The following is a 21,234-nucleotide window of genomic DNA, read 5'->3' as shown; positions in this document are numbered from 1 at the left end:
GTATTGATACTTTTGACAACCTTACGATAAACAGAGGAGCTGAAGATGAAGATGGTATAGAAGTGACTCGATCTACCATAAACCATTATACTATTGTCTTTAAATTCAGACATTCAAGAATACCTTTACACTGACTAGTGGATATAAGTAAGTACTGCATTTCAAAACACATAGATACATAGTGGTGCTGGAGAGAAGCAACAGGTTTTTCACCTCAGTTCACCAAACAGCTTACGTCAATAACATATTGTCTCTGTCCAGCGTAAACCTTGCATCTCCAAATTCATCCATTTTCTTTCTTTTTCATGATGTGATTTATGAGTGGGTACTAGGGGTGTCACGATACACTCAGTTCACGATACGATACGTATCACGATACTGGGTTCACGATAACGATACGATACGATACGATTTTAACAATATTTTTTTAAACTTGAATAATGACAATATATGACTGGAAAAGTAGTATTTTATTTGAAATGCACAAATACAAAACATGCTGTTGTGGGAAATTGTTATTACAATAACAACTAGAAAAAACATGAGATTGGAGATAAGGCTTATCTTGAAATAGAATGAGTTACACCGTCACTTAGATGTACTTTGAACTAAAAGGTTTCTCAGCAGTATAAATTCTCATTATGCATCTTCAGTTTTTCTTCAAACTCAAACAACAAGACTTTTCTTAATCTATTTTTTATGCATCTTCAGTTTTTCCTGTCAAGTAAACAGTTTTGCCAGAAACTCAATTGAATGGTTTCTCTCCTGTCTAACTTCTCATGTGTCTCTTCAGAGACTTGTTCAACTGAACTACTTTCCACACATTGAACTTCAACAAACAAAGACGTTTCTTAGGGTGTATTCACACCTGTAGGTCGTTTGCTTTGTTCCGATTCAGGTACTTAATTGATACAATTGTTGCATTTGTGCCTTGGTTCGTTTGTGTTCACACAGCCACAAATGAAACGGTCCAAATAGTATTGTCAAACTTCCTGGATTGGCCAGCAGAGACTCTGATAGGCTAATAGCCTCTCGGGATGGACAAAATAATTCCCAGAGATTTTCCTATATGATTATAAAAATGTGTTTTGTTAGACCTACATTTTAGGCTATGTCGGGCGTCCGCCGTGCGAGGAGAGAGAGAGAGAGAGAGAGAAAGAAAGAAAGAAAGAAAGAAAGAGGGAGGGATCGGGAGAGAGAGAGAGGGAGAAAGTTCTTTATTTATTTATTAATGTATGCTATGTAGCCTATGTAAGCCTATGTATTTATTTAGCCTATTTAGGCTATTGGGAATTTGGAGATAGAAGATCAAAGACCCTCGCAAATTCTGCTATTAGGCTACTATCACGGAGATGAGGATTAGCCAAGACATAGGCTATATGAACACCTGTCCTGTCAGGAATAAAATATTAATAAATAATTTAATAATAACGGACATTTCGAGGAAGACATGCAATCAGTCTGATTGTCTGATTGAACCAGACAATCTTATCACAAAGAAGGCTGGCTCTGATTACCACGATTTGTTTTCATTTATTGAATGGAGACCAGAGAGAGCGAGAGAGAGGGAGAGAGAGGGCGGTGTGCTGCAAAATCCGTAGAGATTCAACACATTAACGTTGCTTCCCATGGTCCGAGGTAAGTTGATTGAGTTCAAACTGCTGATGTGATGATCCAAAAATCCCCCAAAGTTTATCGATGCAAGTCACAAGTCGCCAAAACAGGATCTGAAAGATGTTGTTTTTAAACGATAAAAATGTTCGTTCTTCAGGCCATTACGCACAGCGCAGCTGACTACGGCAGCTGGTTTATCCAAAAATGCGCACCGTTTACTGCTGTTGTGGCGGATCGAGGTCGGCTCACGTTCTCACCACAAACGAACCGCACCAGAGTTCGTTTGGAAGCGGACCGAGACCACCCTTTCTTGGCGATCTCGGTCCGCTTGTTTTGTCCCGCATCCGAGTGCGATTGCTGTGTTCACACTCCCCCAAACGAACCGCACCAAGGGGGAAAATGCTCTCCGTTTCGGAACAACTGCTCCAAACGAGATAGGTGTGAATACACCCTTAGTCTATTTTTTGAAAAAAAAAAAAAAAAAAAAATTTTTTTTTTTTGCGATATGAGATTTCATCTCAACGATACATATCGTGACGTTTTACTATCGCGAAATTTCGTGGGACGATATATTGTGACACCCCTAGTGGGTACCCAAAAACAACCTGTGAAAGTTTCAAGTGCTTTGAACCAGTGAAAGATGTTATATTACTGGTTATCAAATCAATGTTGTTATTACTATTACACTATGTTAACTATGTTTGTTGGAGATAAGAGATTTGTGCTGGACAGCGACAATATGTGGGTTAGAGCTGAGGATGTAAAAGGTAAATGGACTGCATTTATATAGCGCTTTTATCCAAAGCGCTTTACAATGTGGCTACAAGGACGTAACTGAATGATTTTATCTGAATGATCAATAATCCTTACTGCTTTTCACTTTAGATATCACAAATATGATAGTGCCTAGTGTGTTGATGGAGTCATCTCAAAGACACAGGTCGCAGGTTTGCAAGAAATATGCTAATACTGTTTCTGTACAACGTTGCCACAATTTCCTTATGCTTGGGAGATGGGATAGTAAGAACTGCTGTGGAAATGATGACGAGTTTTCCTTTTTACAACATTATATTGCAAGGGGCAGGATAATTCATTAGGGTGGATTTATTTAACTATGTTCAAATATGTAATGTCTGAGCCCGACTTCACCATTTGCAACAATAAATGCCCGCATACTGAACATAATGGAGGATATAGCCTAGCCTACACTATGGAAAATGAGCTGTAGGCCCTGTTGAAATGGAAAAGAAGCTTTTATTCAGAGCCCATATAGATTAAATATACAATACATTAGATTTATTACAGAAGACAGCCCAATGAGTTCCCCCCTGCCACCACCCAAACCACAATGTAACCTCAAGCTGCTATATTACATTACTTTCTGACTGCAGCTAGGAAAATTCCATATGATTTCGGCTCTGCTATAGTGTGTAACCTTGAAAAGTACTTATTGTGAGTCTGATGAATGCTGAATGTGCAACCAAGTATTGGGCCATTTATATCATCATAGCCCATATTTATATATAAATACGCTACAGAAACGTAACATTGGGGTCAGTGCACAGTCAGCCGTTCCGTTGAAAGCGGAGTCAGAGAGGTCCCGCTGCTGCTTGGTTTCTTCTGAGTTCACATAGTTGTTCAGAGACATGAGAGAGGAAGAGCAAAATCATCTGATACACTTCACACTCATCTCCAGCAGCAGGCCTTATCAGTTCACTTCAACTAGAATCATGTGATTCATTCAAGCAAGGGCCAACTGGGATGATCTACATGGGAAGGATATCATCATGAATGCTGCTACATTTATAGCCAAAAATGTAACTTTTTGGCCATGGACTGAAATGAAATGTCATGCTTAGGGTTGGACGATGTCTACCAACTTGATCCATCACGATGTCCAGGGTAAAAATCGATGATGGACGACGGCATCGTTGTTGGGGGGGGGGGGGGGGGGGGGGGGGGGGGTTGCGTGGGGCAGCAGCAGTGGAGTAACGGAGGAGTGATGGTTGTTATAGGCTACTACGCCGGTTATACTATTTAAAGTGATAATACGGAAGGTTTTCATGTAAATAAATGTCTGTAAAGTCACTATATATTGTCAAGTGAGTTATCACAATGGTGATTGAGCCTATGGCCCATTGATGAAAGCCCTTGCATCTCTCTGTATTGCAACATTTATGAACTTGTGTCCGTCCGTGGCGACACTTTCCCAGCCCCCACAAACTAAAAAACCCAGAAAAGATATCACAAGCGGCGCACAGTTCTTGACGTGTTTCGCCTCACCCAGCAGAATTGTCCGGCAGGGAGGGGGGGTAGGCAGAGTAGGAACAAGTTTGACTACCAGTGTTGCCAGATGCAGGTGATAGTTTCGCGTCCGCAGACTGCCAGAATGCACACAAAACGGCATAAGGGAAACGACCCAATCTGGCAACACTGTCAACGTCCTACCAGAGTAATATAGAAGAGAGAGTGGGCCAACGGAAGTCCAAAATGCATGACTCACATAGCGGGGGAATAGCCAGGAAGGGCTCTCATGCTACGTTTTAATGCATAAAATAAAGCTGATAATACACAACTTGATTCTTCAAACATCTGACCCTTTCAAAAGTATATCACAAATTGTCCATTCTGCTGCAACCCGACAGCGCTGGTTAATCCAAAAACTCGTCCATTGGAGTGAATGAGATGTCGCAACTCTTCTATTATATAGCTCTGCTAACTACCGCAGACCAACTTCTTCTTTTGAGATGTGTGCGCAGTCTGCGTTCAAGCGTTGCATTGCATTACCGCCCCCCACTGGCCTACTTGAATGTACTGTACTAAGAAGAAGAAGAAAAAACCCTTCACGTCACATATGCGCCACTGTGTGGATCTCATCTGCAATTACTGCTCATGGCCATAGGTGTTGTCAGAGACAAGAAAACAGAAATCTTCCGTATTATCACTTTAATATTGCTGTTATTAGATTGTATAATTCTGTAATACTTCTAAAGGTGTTTCTTTAACTGCAGAATTGTGTCTGTGAGAGTGCGAATAAAACTGAGGGGAGGGGGGGATTGTTAGTTAATAAAGCACAGTCATAGATAATGATGCTTCAGCACGGGTTGGTAAATGCGTTGCTTGCTTTTCATTTGATCAGAATATGCACTAAAAACGGTGTAACAATAAAATTATAAAATGTGCAGAATATTTCAGCATTTTGATGTTGCCAAACCTACCATTTTCAATCCCGCCAGAATATATATATAAAAAAAGAAAGAAAGAAAACGCCATCTGGTCCAAATTTCAGTAAAACATGCTCATGATGATGAACATGTGTTGCAATTTTCTAAATGATCAAAAGCGCCTACACTCAGTCAATGATGCCATATGTTTATTTGCCATTCCCTGAATCACTGTTGCTAGATTCAGAATGAACATGTCAATATATTACCAACATTAGTCAACGTTGACACTTTAAATTGTCATGGCAGAATCACCTCACTTCCGGCGACATTCTATCCGTCTCTACCTAGAAGCAGTGACTGTCTGTCTAGACAGCCTCAACAGAGCTGGAGTGTTGGGAATGTTTTTCAATTTGCCCTGATCTTATTAAAGACTGCATGACTCAGGCAAGTGACTCTGATAAAGCCATGTAAAGCAATCATTTAGCAACTGAATGAAGGGCTGAGCAAGGCTTAAGAGGATGCTGTTCCCACAGCTAGGCTTCAATTACATGTCCAAAAAAAAGAAGAAGAAATACGTAAAGAATATATATATCTAAGATTTAGGCTCGGTGTGAGACTGCTTATTGTAAATAATTTATTAAATAATTTATTTGCGGGGCTTCAGCTTGTGCTTGCCAGAATGAATCTGGCAAAGCCATTCATGTATTTTCAAGGTACTTGGTGCTATAGTAAGTTAACCAGTAATGGTCTACATTTTACATTGTGAGGTTGAAGACAGAGAGGCAACACAGGTGTCAGCTAGTTTATTTTTTCTATTGTAGCAATTACAATCTTTATCTGACCCTTGAACCTTTTAGGTGTTACTGGCCAGTAACCCTGATACACACAGTTCTTTAACTATTCTTTGTATGCGTGAGAATGTTACAGCATGCTGCAATTTGACACTTTCATGTTGGCAAACAAATATACTAACTATACAAATACACTTTAGGCCATTTGCTAAAATGCTTAAAATTTGTTTTAAATTTGAGTCCTTATTTTGAATTTTTGCCTTGTTTGGTTGCTGTGAAACAAATAACCCAAAATAGTGGAGCACCAACAGTGTCTGTACTTTTAGAATCTGTGCCAATCCGGCTCTAATAGGCCATTCCATTTGTACAGGGAGCCGGGGATTTCACGGTTCAAAGGTCAGGAATGCCCTCGGAGTTCCTCCAGCCTCACCAGCCCCGACCTCAAAAATGCAAGATGGTGGGTCCGCGCTTCAACAGTAGTTAAAGTTGTAGTAAATGCTGTTTATTAGCACGTCTGTCTTATTTGTGTCTCATTAAATCAGCTGTACACACAGTAGCCTACAGTGACTGTCTAACTTCTATCTGTGGACATGTTGCTACAGTGTTTGTATGCGCAAAATACGGCGAAATGCGTTGTTATCAACTGTTATTGCTAACAATGGCTAGCCTGGGCTAGAGCTAACCCTGGCTGGTTTTCCGACTGTTTAATAAATGGAACGTTGGCAACTCGGGTGTGACGTCACTCAACTGTGATATTCCCTAGTTCCAAATGCAAATAGAATGTACTGTACTTGGATCAGCATACTAAAATGAGCTGCGTTTTGGCACGGGAAAATACTTTTCCGGCAGGGGGGGAAATGTCTGCAGTGTGGCAATGCTTTGATCTGAGTGAAGCAAAGTGGAGCCTGTGCCAAGCAGAGGTGTCTGGCCATGTGGACAAGAGGCAAAGCTGCTCCCTCAAGCCAGCAAGGGACACGGGCCAAGACAACTGCTGGACACACGGCAAGGAAAACATGGCAAGAGAAGCAGTCACCCGTACAGTCTATATGTAGACTTAGTCAAGCTATTCACCTTATGTAGAAGAGACAGTCTGGCTTGAGAGACTAACAGGAAGTGTAAACACAATCGGAAGTTCTGACTGTGTTTGCACTTCCTGTGACTCATAAACCTAGTCTGACCTAGTTTATTCATGTAAATTCCCTGCACATTCTTATGCCTATTTAACTTAGCCTGTAAATTTCATGTACATTCAATGTAAACTCTTATTTAACTCTGACTGTAAATTCATGTAAATCCACTCACTGCCTATTAATGTCTATTTAACTCAGTCTGTAAATCTCATGTAAATTCAACGTAAATTCAAATTTATCATCCACAGAACACTTCACCACTCATGTACATATTGTATATAGTTACTCGATTTGATTGCACTTGCAACTTTGTGATTGTCTTTAGTTATCTTCCTACTTCTTATCTCTGTATATTGATGTGACCGCTGCGCTGCATACAGACACTAAGACAAATTCCTCGTATGTAACTTGCATACTGTGGCAATAAAAGTGATTCTGATTCTGATTCTGAGTCGTATGTGAGTCAAACTAGGTTTGACCAGGTGAGTCAGACTAGTTTGAGCAGGTAAAACACCCGGCGTTTTGAACAGGAAGTCATGACACAATGGGTCAAGTGGGCGGGGCTACATAAGGTGAATAATCTAGCAGTGATGGACAGGAGAGAGAGAGAGAAAATCTCAGGATCACTAAGGGCTGGCATGAGCAGAATCCCGTTGATTTGCAACTCTGCCAACTTTATTTATTGTTTTTATTCATCCATTGCTTGACCATGAGCTCCAATGTGACATGATGACATGCTGTCAACGCTAATGGTCTCTGATGGCATCAAGGCCGTGTCAGGCGGACACGGGGGCCATGATGGCCGCTCGCCTCGCTGTCATCTCTGTCCCTCTGTGCCAAACGGCCCGCCCCCACTCCCCAAAACCCTCCTGTCCATCTGCCGCAGCAGCGGGGCAGGGCGAGTGCAAGCCACGCACTATGCTGCCGTGTTTCAGCACACCCAGCTAGCAACGGGTGCTCCTGGGTCAAAAGCTCCGCCTGCCACAATCAACACAGTCCGTTACTGGCCTCACTGCTTCTACATTATGCAAATGTCAAACTGGTGTTAACCGGTCTTGATGCAATTACCTTGAAGCCTACGGCCAGCACCTTTTCTTGCACCTGAGAGTGTCCCGCGCCCCGTGTTCTGAAGCCAGCTGTTATTGTTTCCATTTTAAAAAGTAGGCTAATACATAATACTACTAATACTACTAATAAATGAATAAACTACTAATACAGATACAGTCACAGATTCTAATCCCGCCTACTTGTGTGTGTGCACCTGAAAGTGCACACACACAAACTCTCATGCTCCGCCTGCCAGTGTGCTTGGATAACTGTGTTTACGCCAAAGCTGGTAATGGCTTGGACAGAGATCCCCTTGAGGAAAGGAGTTGAAAGAGAGAAGAGGACAGGGGAAAGCTGTGGTCCTGACGTGACGTCCCTCACATGAAGGAAAACATGCAAGCTAAGCAGTCATGGGACCGTCAATAATAACATGGGAGCGTGATGGCTTTTTGCTTGTCAAAATTCCAAATGTTCCCCTCGTCGTTTGACTTTTTACAACACCGACACAGCACGTTAACTGCGGAGGCCTGATTGTAAATGATGAAGGGATTCAAGACCAGGAAGACATGTTTTGCTATTTCTCAAGGAACAGATGTGCTAGCATGAGCATGCACTGCTTGCATAGGAATCAGGGCAAGTTCAATGTGAAGACTGCCTCACTGTTCACTGCAACGTTTCATCCACATAACCTCCATGAATTGTTCATATTTTGTTTACTTGTTGAAGCTTAAGTCTGAGCCCAATAAGATGGTCTACTGTTTGACCTTCACGTAATGTTCTGCATCAATTTGCACAGCTGTGTGTGTGTGTGTGTGTGTGTGTGTGTGTGTGTGTGTGTGTGTGTGTGTGTGTGTGTGTGCGCGTGTGTGTTCCAATTAGTGAGAACCCGAAAATAATGGCTTGACAATGACAAGCACAACAAATGACAGCAGGCAGTGAGCCGTTGCACCGTTTGTCCCCGTCCAGTGTTAGTGTGAAACTAAAGAGTGCGTCATCTGTTCCCTTGTGCTGACGGGGCAGATCCGCCGCCAATAACGCCACTGAGCCCCGACACGCATGTTGCATGTTCCTGTCCTTTCTTTCCCCTGCGTGCCGTGCACACATCCACTGAGCCCTGACACGCGTGTTGCATGTTCCTGTCCTTTCTTTCCCCTGCGTGCCGTGCACACAGCCACTGAGCCCTGACACGCGTGTTGCATGTTCCTGTCCTTTCTTTCCCCTGCGTGCCGTGCACACATCCACTGAGCCCTGACACGCGTGTTGCATGTTCCTGTCCTTTCTTTCCCCCGCGTGCCGTGCACACATCCACTGAGCCCCGACACGCGTGTTGCATGTTCCTGTCCTTTCTTTCCCCTGCGTGCCGTGCACACATCCACTGAGCCCTGACACGCGTGTTGCATGTTCCTGTCCTTTCTTTCCCCTGCGTGCCGTGCACACATCCACTGAGCCCCGACACGCATGTTGCATGTTCCTGTCCTTTCTTTCCCCTGCGTGCCGTGCACACATCCACTGAGCCCCGACACGCGTGTTGCATGTTCCTGTCCTTTCTTTCCCCCGCGTGCCGTGCACACATTTACCAAAAAGGCACCGTGTGACAGAACGGCCCCTTGTGCCGTAGCCCAGGCCGAGCATGCACACAGAAGCCCTGTTCAGATGCCAAGAGAAAGAGATGTGGTTATCCACAAGTGGTGACCGCAGAGGACATGGGGGCTACGTCATCATAAATCTCCAGCATGGTCAGCCAGGCAGCAGCAATTACGAAGCGACTCATCTAAATTATGGTCAGAGCGATATATCCTTTCGCTGATTTATCAGGCCGATATATTGGCCTGGCTTTGATTAAACATCACATTACGGGATCAAACGTGTTATTTATGCTCATTCGCCATTCGACAGTCATTCACTCTGGTCTTTTTATTTCATACTTTTATAGAGAACAGGCCCCTCCATTCTTTATGTCGCCTTGCTGTTTTTAATTTCGCAGAGAGAGACTTGGTCATTTCATTTAGCTACTCTCTGAACAGAGCGTTTTAGTTATTCTATTTCTTTTCATTCACTATTTTCAATCGTAATAAACACTGGCAAATAGCATATATTTAATATGCTATATCATATATCATCTGATACATCTAAAAGTTTTTTCCCGCACAATCGGCAGGACTATGGAGTAAGCAGTGGCACCTCAGTTATCAAGCACACACTAACATGTCATTACTACGTTTGGACAAATACAAAAATATATTTGCAAATGGGCCACAATGCCATTCAGCCATAACAAAACTGTGTTCTAAATAGAAACTGCACTGTTAGTATTCACAAATAGTGTCAGACACAGACATCATCAAAGATAATATAAATTCACGATTATCATTCTCTTGATGATTTGGGATATAAAATGATCTTACTGCACCTTGCATCTTATAACATCTTGGATCATTTTCAATTACAGTGTGGGGATTCGTGTGAACTGTGAAATGAACGACGTTGCTTCAACATTGCTGATTACGCCAATGTTCCACGATTTAAATTGTGATACACACACTTACTTATGATGAAGTGTGCAGCTCTGGAACATGACAAAGGAGAGAAGCCATTCTGAAGCAAATAGATAAGCAAGCATCCTAAAAATGATGGGAGACTGAACTTTTAGCGTCAAACAATTATGCCACCAGAAAACAAGCCATTTTCTGTGTGTTTGCTGAGTAAAAGTGTGTGTGTGGTGGGAATGCATTGCAGAGCCATCTGGGACCATCTGAGATGATAGCGGGAGAACAGCTGAATAGCAACAGTTCCTACATCTCACTCCAATCTTTCTCATGCATCATGGTCAGCTGACTGCACATGCTGACTGGACCATACTGCACAGCAGTTATCTGGAAGTTACATTTCTCGCGCCAGAAAATCTAATCTATTGGCAACAAAGTACAGTGACATTTTTGACTAGTCTGCATGGAATAATGCATGCAATAAATTGAGGACTAGTCTAGATTTCTAGTCAATTTTATTTATGGGCCAATGCCATGCTAAAATGTGAATTTGAAATAGGGTTGAATTTTGATATACCGCCAACAACAGCTGGAAGTTTAATTAAATTTAAGCGGGAATAATTGAATGATGTAAGGAGAATATCAATATAATGCTGAGTCACTTGAACCTATATCTCTTTAAGATAATGAGCGACTCAATTCCTTGAACTTCAATTCAAATCCAATTTCTATTCAATTTTCCTTCAGTGAGTTTTGTTGATCTCAGTCTTCTGTGTCCCACATGCATGGAACAGCAAACAATGGCCACCCCACCACCACCACCACCACCCCACCAACCACATTCCCCATTTGACCACTGCCCTGAATTATTGTGATTCAAGAAATGCAAACATGAATAACATTTCTTCTTTACTTTGCCCTCACAAACCTACTTATACCAGCCGCCTTTGCTGGAGCTGGCACCGAGCTAAAACAAAGGTAACCAAAAGTCACTTTCGCACATGGAATATGGAAACAGCATATTACCCTTTCCAGAAAAGGTGTGGGGTCTGGCCTGTTCACAAAATCAACAACTGCTCCCTCAAACAGGCGACTGTAGCAGTCAGAGTTGAAAATATGGCCAGCTGAGTTTCTTCTGATATCGTGACTTTTGCTCTCGTGTTTATTTTGTATTCTTTGTATCCTTTATTTATTCAGGGAAAGTCGTGTGAGCTTGCTTGGTCTCCTGCAGCAACACTTCACATTCATAGAGTCCAGTTACACATTTGAGATCTGACCAGTACAGCCATTGTTGGCCCCTGAGCAGCTCCAGTGAAGCAGTTGAGGGTTAAGTGATTTGCTCAACGGCACGTCGGCACCTTGACGTTAGCTGCTGAGGGAGAGGTTGAGGGTTAGTCCTTCACTTTGGCTCACCCAGCCACATTTTCTAAGCCAGTATTCATTTCAAATTGGTTACAAGCCTGCTTTTCTAACTTCTATTTTGTCTCATGTTGCTTATTATCTGGGATTCTTGCTTCTTCCTGCCCTGTTGCACTAAGGAGGCTAGTTATTTTTGTAATAAATGCATTTTTAACCATCAGTGACATCTGCCAACAAATGCGCTCTTATGCCCGGGTTGCTGAGGAGCTCACTTATTCCGGCATTTGTCCAATTTGCCAGCTAATAGGCGCCCGCAACACAACACATTAGGCTAAATGCTTAAGCTGTGCGTGCTGCTGCTCCGTTAATGTAATCGTTCTATTCTCACGTGTCGATACAGAACTTTTACACACAAACGCTACAGCAAATTGCTGGAGTCCATTTTGCCAGGATGACTCCGGTTCTCATTCACACGCGACGGCAAAACAAAAAAGGCTTTGTAGCGGAAAGAAGGCTGCAGGTTTGAAAAGGCGTAGGAGGCTATCAAGTTTGGTTGAGACGTCTTATATGCAAGATTACCGGGCCATATCCTGGGGGTCCTCCTGCTACAAATGAAAAGCAGACAGATACGATTAACCTTACATTTGACCTTTCAATGTCATCGCTGACTTCACTCAGTAGCGCTAACGTCGCCCTGCGAAGGAAAAAACACACCAAATCACACATAAGGAAGGGCTAAAAATAGCTGGCTGGTGGTAGCACAGGGCATTTTTGGGCGCTGTGTCTGTTTCCACTTTCCCCCCGATGGGGGCGACGGCCAGTAAAACATCAGTGTAAACGGTTTATAATGCCACCAGTGGACTCTGAAATGGGAGAGCTGGTTTCAATCAGCAGTCAAATTGCTCCTACATTAGCCTCGCCGACAGAGAGCACTAAATCACTTCCCTTCAGCTGCTGACGTTAAGAAACAAGCATTGTTAGAAAGCCACCATGCGTGCTGGTAAGAGCACCGGCGTGGTGCCTTTATGTGGGGACGGGATGCTGAACAGGACAATAGCAGCTGCCCGCGGCGTCTCCCGAGAGTAGACGACCAAGTGAGATGAATTATCCTAAAGGTCCAAGGAGCAGAAGACAACAGCTTCTCCGCTACATGTAGGCTATCTTCTTCATCCTTCGGGCGTGAGGCCTACATTCGTCGACCCTATCTGCAACCTTTGACGTAAACTTTGGCTTCTAGTCCGCCTCCCCTAACAGCCATGCCAAAGAGCCCCATCGCGACTAGCTCAAACCAGTTTGCCTGGTTAAAAAAGAGTTCTGCGTTTCTCCGTGCCAACGCCCTGACAGCGGGCCAGTGAGGCGTCTCGGCGTACTTACAATCCCCCATAAACCCCAGAAACGTTGATCCCGCCCACCACAGACCGACACACTACGGGCAAAACCTCTCATTAGAGCTCCAGGGCCCTGAAATTAGCCAGATTTGCCCCATATGGAAAGCATGAGAACGCGTCAGCCGGGAGAGGCTTGTGCCGAGTGGTTTTCCAGCGTGTGGCCACAGAGGAGCTGGAGCCAGGCTGCAGCGCCGCACACTGAGGAAGCCGGGGCAGATGCTCTGGCTACCAGCCTAGGAAACGGCCTACACACAAACACATACAAACACACTGCACTCATACAAGCATTGCACATACACAAGACAAACACAACATCATCCACCATGAAGATGAATCAGCAGCCTTGACCTTTTTCTGCAAGAATCTTTCAATAATCGAGCGCAACAGTCACGGGACGTTTCTCGCCCCATGCGTAAGTAAAAAAATCAAAGCGAGAAAAAAAAATCGAATTTTCGATCTTTTTTCCTGCATTTATTTTTTTGTTTTTGCTGAAAGTTAAATGTTTTATGGTCATTCACGATTCTCTGGAGGACTGGTTGGCTTGGTGGTTCAAGCCTTAAAACTCGGTATATAAGGATTTTTCGAAATGTCTATGGAGAAATTGAATGGGGCAAGAAACGTCATGTGACTGTTGAGCTCTACAGTAATAAGCCTTACAGGTGAGGTGGCTAGAAAGCCAGTTAGCGAACACTGACTTTGAGTATTATATATAGACAGTAGCCTAGCCTTTGCCAGGCTGCGTGTGAGTATTATATATAGACAGTAGCCTAGCCTTTGCCAGGCTGCGTGTGAGTATTATATATAGACAGTAGCCTAGCCTTTGCCAGGCTGCGTGTGAGTATTATATATAGACAGTAGCCTAGCCTTTGCCAGGCTGCGTGTGAGTATTATATATAGACAGTAGCCTAGCCTTTGCCAGGCTGCGTGTGAGTATTATATATAGACAGTAGCCTAGCCTTTGCCAGGCTGCGTGTGAGTATTATATATAGACAGTAGCCTAGCCTTTGCCAGGCTGCGTGTGAGTATTATATATAGACAGTAGCCTAGCCTTTGCCAGGCTGCGTGTGAGTATTATATATAGACAGTAGCCTAGCCTTTGCCAGGCTGCGTGTGAGTATTATATATAGACAGTAGCCTAGCCTTTGCCAGGCTGCGTGTGAGTATTATATATAGACAGTAGCCTAGCCTTTGCCAGGCTGCGTGTGAGTATTATATATAGACAGTAGCCTAGCCTTTGCCAGGCTGCGTGTGAGTATTATATATAGACAGTAGCCTAGCCTTTGCCAGGCTGCGTGTGAGTATTATATATAGACAGTAGCCTAGCCTTTGCCAGGCTGCGTGTGAGTATTATATATAGACAGTAGCCTAGCCTTTGCCAGGCTGCGTGTGAGTATTATATATAGACAGTAGCCTAGCCTTTGCCAGGCTGCGTGTGAGTATTATATATAGACAGTAGCCTAGCCTTTGCCAGGCTGCGTGTGAGTATTATATATAGACAGTAGCCTAGCCTTTGCCAGGCTGCGTGTGAGTATTATATATAGACAGTAGCCTAGCCTTTGCCAGGCTGCGTGTGAGTATTATATATAGACAGTAGCCTAGCCTTTGCCAGGCTGCGTGTGAGTATTATATATAGACAGTAGCCTAGCCTTTGCCAGGCTGCGTGTGAGTATTATATATAGACAGTAGCCTAGCCTTTGCCAGGCTGCGTGTGAGTATTATATATAGACAGTAGCCTAGCCTTTGCCAGGCTGCGTGTGAGTATTATATATAGACAGTAGCCTAGCCTTTGCCAGGCTGCGTGTGAGTATTATATATAGACAGTAGCCTAGCCTTTGCCAGGCTGCGTGTGAGTATTATATATAGACAGTAGCCTAGCCTTTGCCAGGCTGCGTGTGAGTATTATATATAGACAGTAGCCTAGCCTTTGCCAGGCTGCGTGTGAGTATTATATATAGACAGTAGCCTAGCCTTTGCCAGGCTGCGTGTGAGTATTATATATAGACAGTAGCCTAGCCTTTGCCAGGCTGCGTGTGAGTATTATATATAGACAGTAGCCTAGCCTTTGCCAGGCTGCGTGTGAGTATTATATATAGACAGTAGCCTAGCCTTTGCCAGGCTGCGTGTGAGTATTATATATAGACAGTAGCCTAGCCTTTGCCAGGCTGCGTGTGAGTATTATATATAGACAGTAGCCTAGCCTTTGCCAGGCTGCGTGTGTGGCAGCAGGGGACGTGGGCAGTCATTGCCGACACAGAGTTCCTTCACAGCCACTGTTTGAAAAAGGTCTGTGTGGAGAGGCTGGCTGAACTGCTGACCCTTCTGTCAAGGGAGAGAAGAGGAGAGAGCGAGGAGGACATGCTGTGAGGTGAGGGAGTGCTGCTCCCTTCAGAGTCTCAAGGATAAAGTCAAATAAACCCTCGTTCTGCTTTTGAATTATTTGTATATTGAATTTGCTTGAATATGAAATAGGGGTAATAGCTTGTTGAAATGGCACAGTGACTAAACAGTGTTCGAATCTGGGGAAAAAAAACATTTACAAAAAGGGGCAGCCTCACTAACACAGCTAGTCAACAGGAGTGAAGGGGGAGGAGAGCCTTGCTGCTGCTCCGGTAGCATCATGGCACCAAACATCGTCGTCAACACAGGCTTAAGTCGCCATATATGCAGAACAGCAGATAAAGCCAGCTCAAGCTCTTTTGGCATAGTTCCAAAGCAAACCGGAGAGATTCACCTGCAAAAGCCTCCCATTTAATAGCCTGTCTCGCATAATAGCCTGTCTCCGATAAACGCAAGTTGTGCAAGGCAAATTGCTTAAATGCCCAAGCTATTAACACAGGTTTTACAGCAGGCTCTTCCTCTGAGGCCTCAGAGAGCTGTATAGCCTATAGGACAGCATAGCATCACATTACCCTGAATCTGGAAGAGGAATAGACCCAGACGTTTCATTTTCAGTTAGTATAGAGCTGAAGGTTAGAAACGTTAAACGTGTGGCGGGCCCCAAGATTCAATTGCAGAAAGCCTCTGATGCAATTCCAAGAAACTAACCCACCCTCTATCATCGCATTACAGTTTGGCTTTGGATCACGGCTACGTCTGTTCATTGTGCCTAACAGCTGTAATCTGTGTCATTATTGATAGGGGGGTGGCTATGATGCGACTTCACAGTGCCACCCGAGACCACCCGCAAAACTGCGCCCCAATCTTTTCTTTAAATAAACCAAACGGAGCCGCAGCGGAGTTGATGCAATGCTGAAAAGCTTTCCCTATCCGCACCCAGTGGAAAAACAGCCTCCCTGCTTCAGATGTGTTGAAGACGGGAGGAAGGCTTTAGGCTATTCTGTGAAGGGAACGCTGCAAAGCGGTGCATCTGTACAGTCACAAGAATGTGGGGGTTGAAATTGTAATTCTCTAATGGATCACTATTGAAATCATTGAAATGTATACTTTTGCTTCATCTGCAGGCCACCAAATTCATGATATCATCAAACCTGTCTCCGCAGCAATCATCCAGTGCTGCAGGAATAGTGATTTCTAAGGAGAGATGAATGGCATGACAAGAGCATTAGCAAGTGATGGGCATGCAGGTACTCTCATATCTCTCTCTTGTAATGATAAAGGCAGAGGTTTTATGTGCCGGGGGGCGCTCACTGACACGCGCTCACATGCACACGCATGAGTGAAAAGGCAGGTTTACAGATGACACCCTATGGGAGAGGCAGTCTTATAATAAGTCAGAAAGAAGCCCTCTTTTCTGACTACAAGGATCGTTATATTGCAATCACGCCCCACAGACCAGAAGCCCATTGATCGCTCTCCTGTTTGTTTTCATCATTGTTTTCGACCCATTTTCTGCTTGATTGAAGCTTTCGTCCCTGCAAATATTCAATGTCATTTTTCCTCACTGAGAAGTGTGTGCACTGCGCACGCAGTTTATCGCCAACTCAATACATTAATGATATAACAACAGGGCGAATTATCACCTGATTCGCTCACCATTCCACTTTAATTATTCTTGCATGCATAGGCTAATGTGCACATTCTGGAAATGACTGCAATTTCCAAGCATTAGGCTACAAGTAATCACCTGTCACTCCTGGCCAGGCTCCTGTCACCAGAACAAACCTTGCGCATTTCGGTGGGACGTCAGCACTCTTTTTCTAGAAGGGTATTTTATCAGTTTCAAGTTGTCGACATAATTATACACGGAGTTAGGTTAGCAAATAAAAACAGCGAAAAACTGCATGCGTGGTTGCCTGTCTGATTAGCTAAAGCCCGATTTGGTCATGCAATGCGGAGCTGAGCTGACCCTTTTCATTCAATATCTAAGACCAGTAAAAAGCATTTGCAAAGTAGCCAACTAGCATGCTCAACAACCAGACGCATTAATTTCACTCGAAAAATGTCGACAAGTTTCGAAGTAACGTTAATTATGACAAGAGCAAGACCAAGTTCAACGACGGGGGCATTCAAAAGATAACGGTGCACTTACTGATTCTCCTCTTTGTCACCGCCGTTGGCATTTCTCTCCTTCTCCAAATCACTTGGTTTAGTCCCGTCTTCAGTTTAGCACGAAAATCCACTTGGAAAATGAAGAGTAAAAAGCAGAAAGAGTTAGAACCAACCCAGAGCGTAAAATAAGAGGAGGGGAAGGTATAGGAGTCCAGTGCCGGAGGAACACGAGGTAGGCTACTCCCGGTGGCCGACAGACACAGACAGACGGACCGGGGTCGTGTGGTGGAGACTGTCGTGTGGCAGCTAGCTCGCAGACAGTAATGTCAGCTCAGCTCCAAGTGTTTCGCGTTTACCCTCTACTACTACGCACGAGACAACTTCTTTCTTCCTCTGTTGCAAGTATCGAGAGAAATGTCCTAAAGCACAACTCGCATTGTACTGAATACAATGCGAGTTGTTGGAAGGTGAGTGAGCGGAGTTGTTCCCCCTCTCCCTCACAGTCGCGCTTCTTCTGCCTCTACGGAGAAACGCATACAGGTCGCTCAGCAGGATCTTCGGATTCACTCGGCTACACTCGCTGCTGTGTCCATTCATTCCTGCCCAGCAGTCCCAAGCATATATATCTATGGTCCCAAGACCCAGAAAACACCCACTAAACCAGGGGTAGGGGGGTCCCAAACTTTCTATTACATCAAAAGCCCTCCAAAGAGAGCGCAGGAAGGAACACCCTTTTTTCTTTTGCCCGAAGAAACCCCCCCACTCGAGATGATTTTTGTCGTTTGTTATGATTTTAGTGCAGTGGTTCTCAACATGGGGTCCGGGGACCACCAAGGGTCCGTGAGGGAGTTAGGGCTCCCCAGCATGATGAATTGTTAAATTCACAATTATTTCACTTACAAGAACTTAACGTGGTTAGACAATGCAGTTTTTTTAAATCATACTTATATCTGCTAAATAAAAAAATATTCTCATATTTGGGGCCAAGACAAAATATCTCATCAGGGTCCGTCACATGGCTCTAATGTGGACTAAATTAGGGGTCCTTGATATGAAAAGGGTTGAGAATCATTGGCTATCTGTAGGCCGCTGAGTGAAGGTGAGGGGTAGCCTATAAGGGTGACATCTGTAATCACAAAACCATCCTTATACAGTGTCATATCATTGGGCTAAATGGCCATTATTGTACACCATTCTTAATTTTCTAGACCAAATTGAACTGCAGCTATCCCAGAGTCCTTGCTTTGACCTTGTGAAGGCTATAGGACAAGACTGCAGTCTCATTTATAATTTATAGGCACAGGTCCAAATTATAATTTAGTTTTTTTAGACAGCATTTGGAAAGGATTGCAGAAAGTCCGCACTGTCCACCAACACACGTTAACAAGCTGCTAACAAGGATTATAATTTCTGCAAATGTGTAAACATACGTTGGCTATGCGTTATAAGAAAGACCCAAAGCTACGCAGTCCTCGCAGCAGAATTCATTTCCATTTTTGAATGTGGTATTAAAAATACTATATTTGCATTTTGGAATTTCTAATTTCTTAACCACCTTCTGATAATAGGACACACATTGGGTCCTGCAGGATTTGACGGTGCGCTGGCTTTACAAGTGCAGCAGTGTGAATGGAGGGCAGACAGAGGCTGCTTCTGCTTACAGTGCAGCTTGGCTGTTAGTGCTTGAGCACTCAAGCGATTCAGGTGAACGTGCAGGGCATGGACACCGTGACCCCAGGGTAATGAGGACCTGAATATCTTTAGGATTCTGACAACCCCCCTACTCCGCCTTCTAACCTTACCATGATCAATTGCTGGCTTGGCAAAGCCCCATGCTGAACTGCAGGCCGGCTGTCCGCCACACCCTCCCAATAACTGGTGCAAATGACGTTTACAGAAGGTTTTACCTAGCCATAAATGTCTCCTGCAATTGGTCCTCCATTCACCACACACATACACACATCTCCTTCAGTTCAAAAACAAGTTGCTATGCGACCTTGCAGTGAAAGGGAATTGTGATCCCATTACCTTACAATTGATAACCTTAATCAGTGTTGCTTGGAGCTATAGGCTGGGTATCGGTACTCAATACCTTTAAGGTATCAACCGAAATAACCCAATACAAAGTAGTATCAACCAGTCAAACGATACCTGCATTTGATCCTTTTTGTACACAGATCTAGAAGGAAAAACTACTTGTATGGTTTTGCTCACAGCCAATCACCGCAAGCGTTCTTCAATTTAGCAGCAGCTACAATTCAGTCTGTGGTGGTGAAGTCGAGCACATGTAACCTGTGATGGAGCTGGTGAGATGCCAAACGTTCAAAAGTATGGCGGTATCGAATGATGTACCCTATTGTTATCGCTATCACTACTGGTACTGGTACTGGTATCGTACATTTTTAAACGATACTCAGCCCTATTAGGAGACTAGGAGCCAAGTAAGAGGCCCAGTTAAGGCTATTTCATACATTGTTCTGATGATTAGGACCATCAATATGTAGGTGCCAGGCACTGAAATCAGTGCATGTGCTCAATAATGCCATGATGTGGTGGCCAAGATGAGGCCTGCTCTTCTTCTCATACAACCCAGCAGACCTAAACAACCTTTGCCTCTGAAGGTCAGAGAAGATGTCTGGTGTTGTTTTCTTGCGGCTTAATGGCTAGTGTATGGAACTAACATCGTCAGGGTTAGGGGTTGTTTCCCACTGCGGCCATCTACGCTAAAACTGTACACATTCCCCATGTCACAGTGCGGTTTGGATAAAAAATAGCAAATAGCAGATGTTATTTCTGACAAAATGTTTGAGAAGCAACGTATTTTTGATGTGATGGTTCTGTTCCCTGTTGGCCCTCAGTGTTGAATCATAACTGTAACAGTATGAGCTTATACCTTCATCAAATCAGGTTTAACTTGACTATATTTTCATTCACCATCAAACTCAAACGAAATCTTGTTTTACCAGTCAGTTAAACCACTCATATATCTTTAAAACTATTGGGACTAAAATGCAGCTTTAAACGGCTTTCTGCTTTTAATTATTCTACTGTAATTTGGAATAAATGGTTGGCTAAATTAATGCAAATAAAAGAGGGTCTGAGGTAATCCAATCTGCCTCCAACCATCACGTGCTGGACTGGAGCTTCATCCATGGATTCCTTTATCAGCTGTTCCTCCTTATTAATTTTTTATGGAACTCTACAGGGAAATTACTCAAAAGAAATTACTTGTAAAGAGATTCATTTCTGTCTTGAAGCTCCTCAGTATAGGCGCTTGATGGTTTGAAGGCTGATTTACAGTAATACTTCTGAAGTTACTTTTCTGTCCACATTCCATATATTACAGAGTCAGTTAGAATAGAAAACTTGAGAATTTAGCCCGAGTTCTCACATCGATATATTGAAAAGAAGAAGAGAAAAGCATTGCTGCTGCCTGGAAGAGATTCTGCTGTTTAAGGGTTGCAGACTTCTATTACTGATTGGGCATTTTTTTATGACATTCTAAAATCGACCATTAAATCATTATCTGCTCAAATGCTCCTGACACCTGCAAAAGGGGAACAGAGCACTTTGTACCAAGCACTTTGTCCATCTTTAACTGTTCTGTACAGAGAGGAAAATACTCCTCACTTGAGCCGTTCGCAGCTCATATAGAGTAAATGGTTCACTGTCAAAATACTGCTGCTTACGGCAACTGTGCCGGATTATTATTATTATTATCATCATCATCATCATCATCAGGCTTTCTCCTCAAAATAATGAATTCGACAGCTTACAGGTGTTTGACTTGAGGACGGCTTGTT

General features: G+C 43.6%; 1 protein-coding gene across 1 annotated transcript in view; it reads right to left on the bottom strand.

Moving 5' to 3' along the window:
- Nucleotides 1-17,550, bottom strand: part of ptprfb (protein tyrosine phosphatase receptor type Fb) — a 216,915-nt gene extending 199,365 nt beyond the window's left edge. The window contains exon 1 of the mRNA XM_083659338.1: nt 17,472-17,550. The gene's annotated coding sequence lies outside the window, so the exon portion shown is untranslated. The remainder of the gene's footprint in view (nt 1-17,471) is intronic.
- Between the last annotated feature and the right edge of the window lie 3,684 nt (nt 17,551-21,234).

This window comes from Poromitra crassiceps (genome assembly GCF_964638095.1).
Source record: "Poromitra crassiceps genome assembly, chromosome: 23".
Lineage (NCBI taxonomy): Eukaryota > Metazoa > Chordata > Actinopteri > Beryciformes > Melamphaidae > Poromitra > Poromitra crassiceps.
The sequence above is the reverse complement of the archived record's forward strand: the minus strand, read 5'-3'. Positions and strand labels throughout refer to the sequence as shown.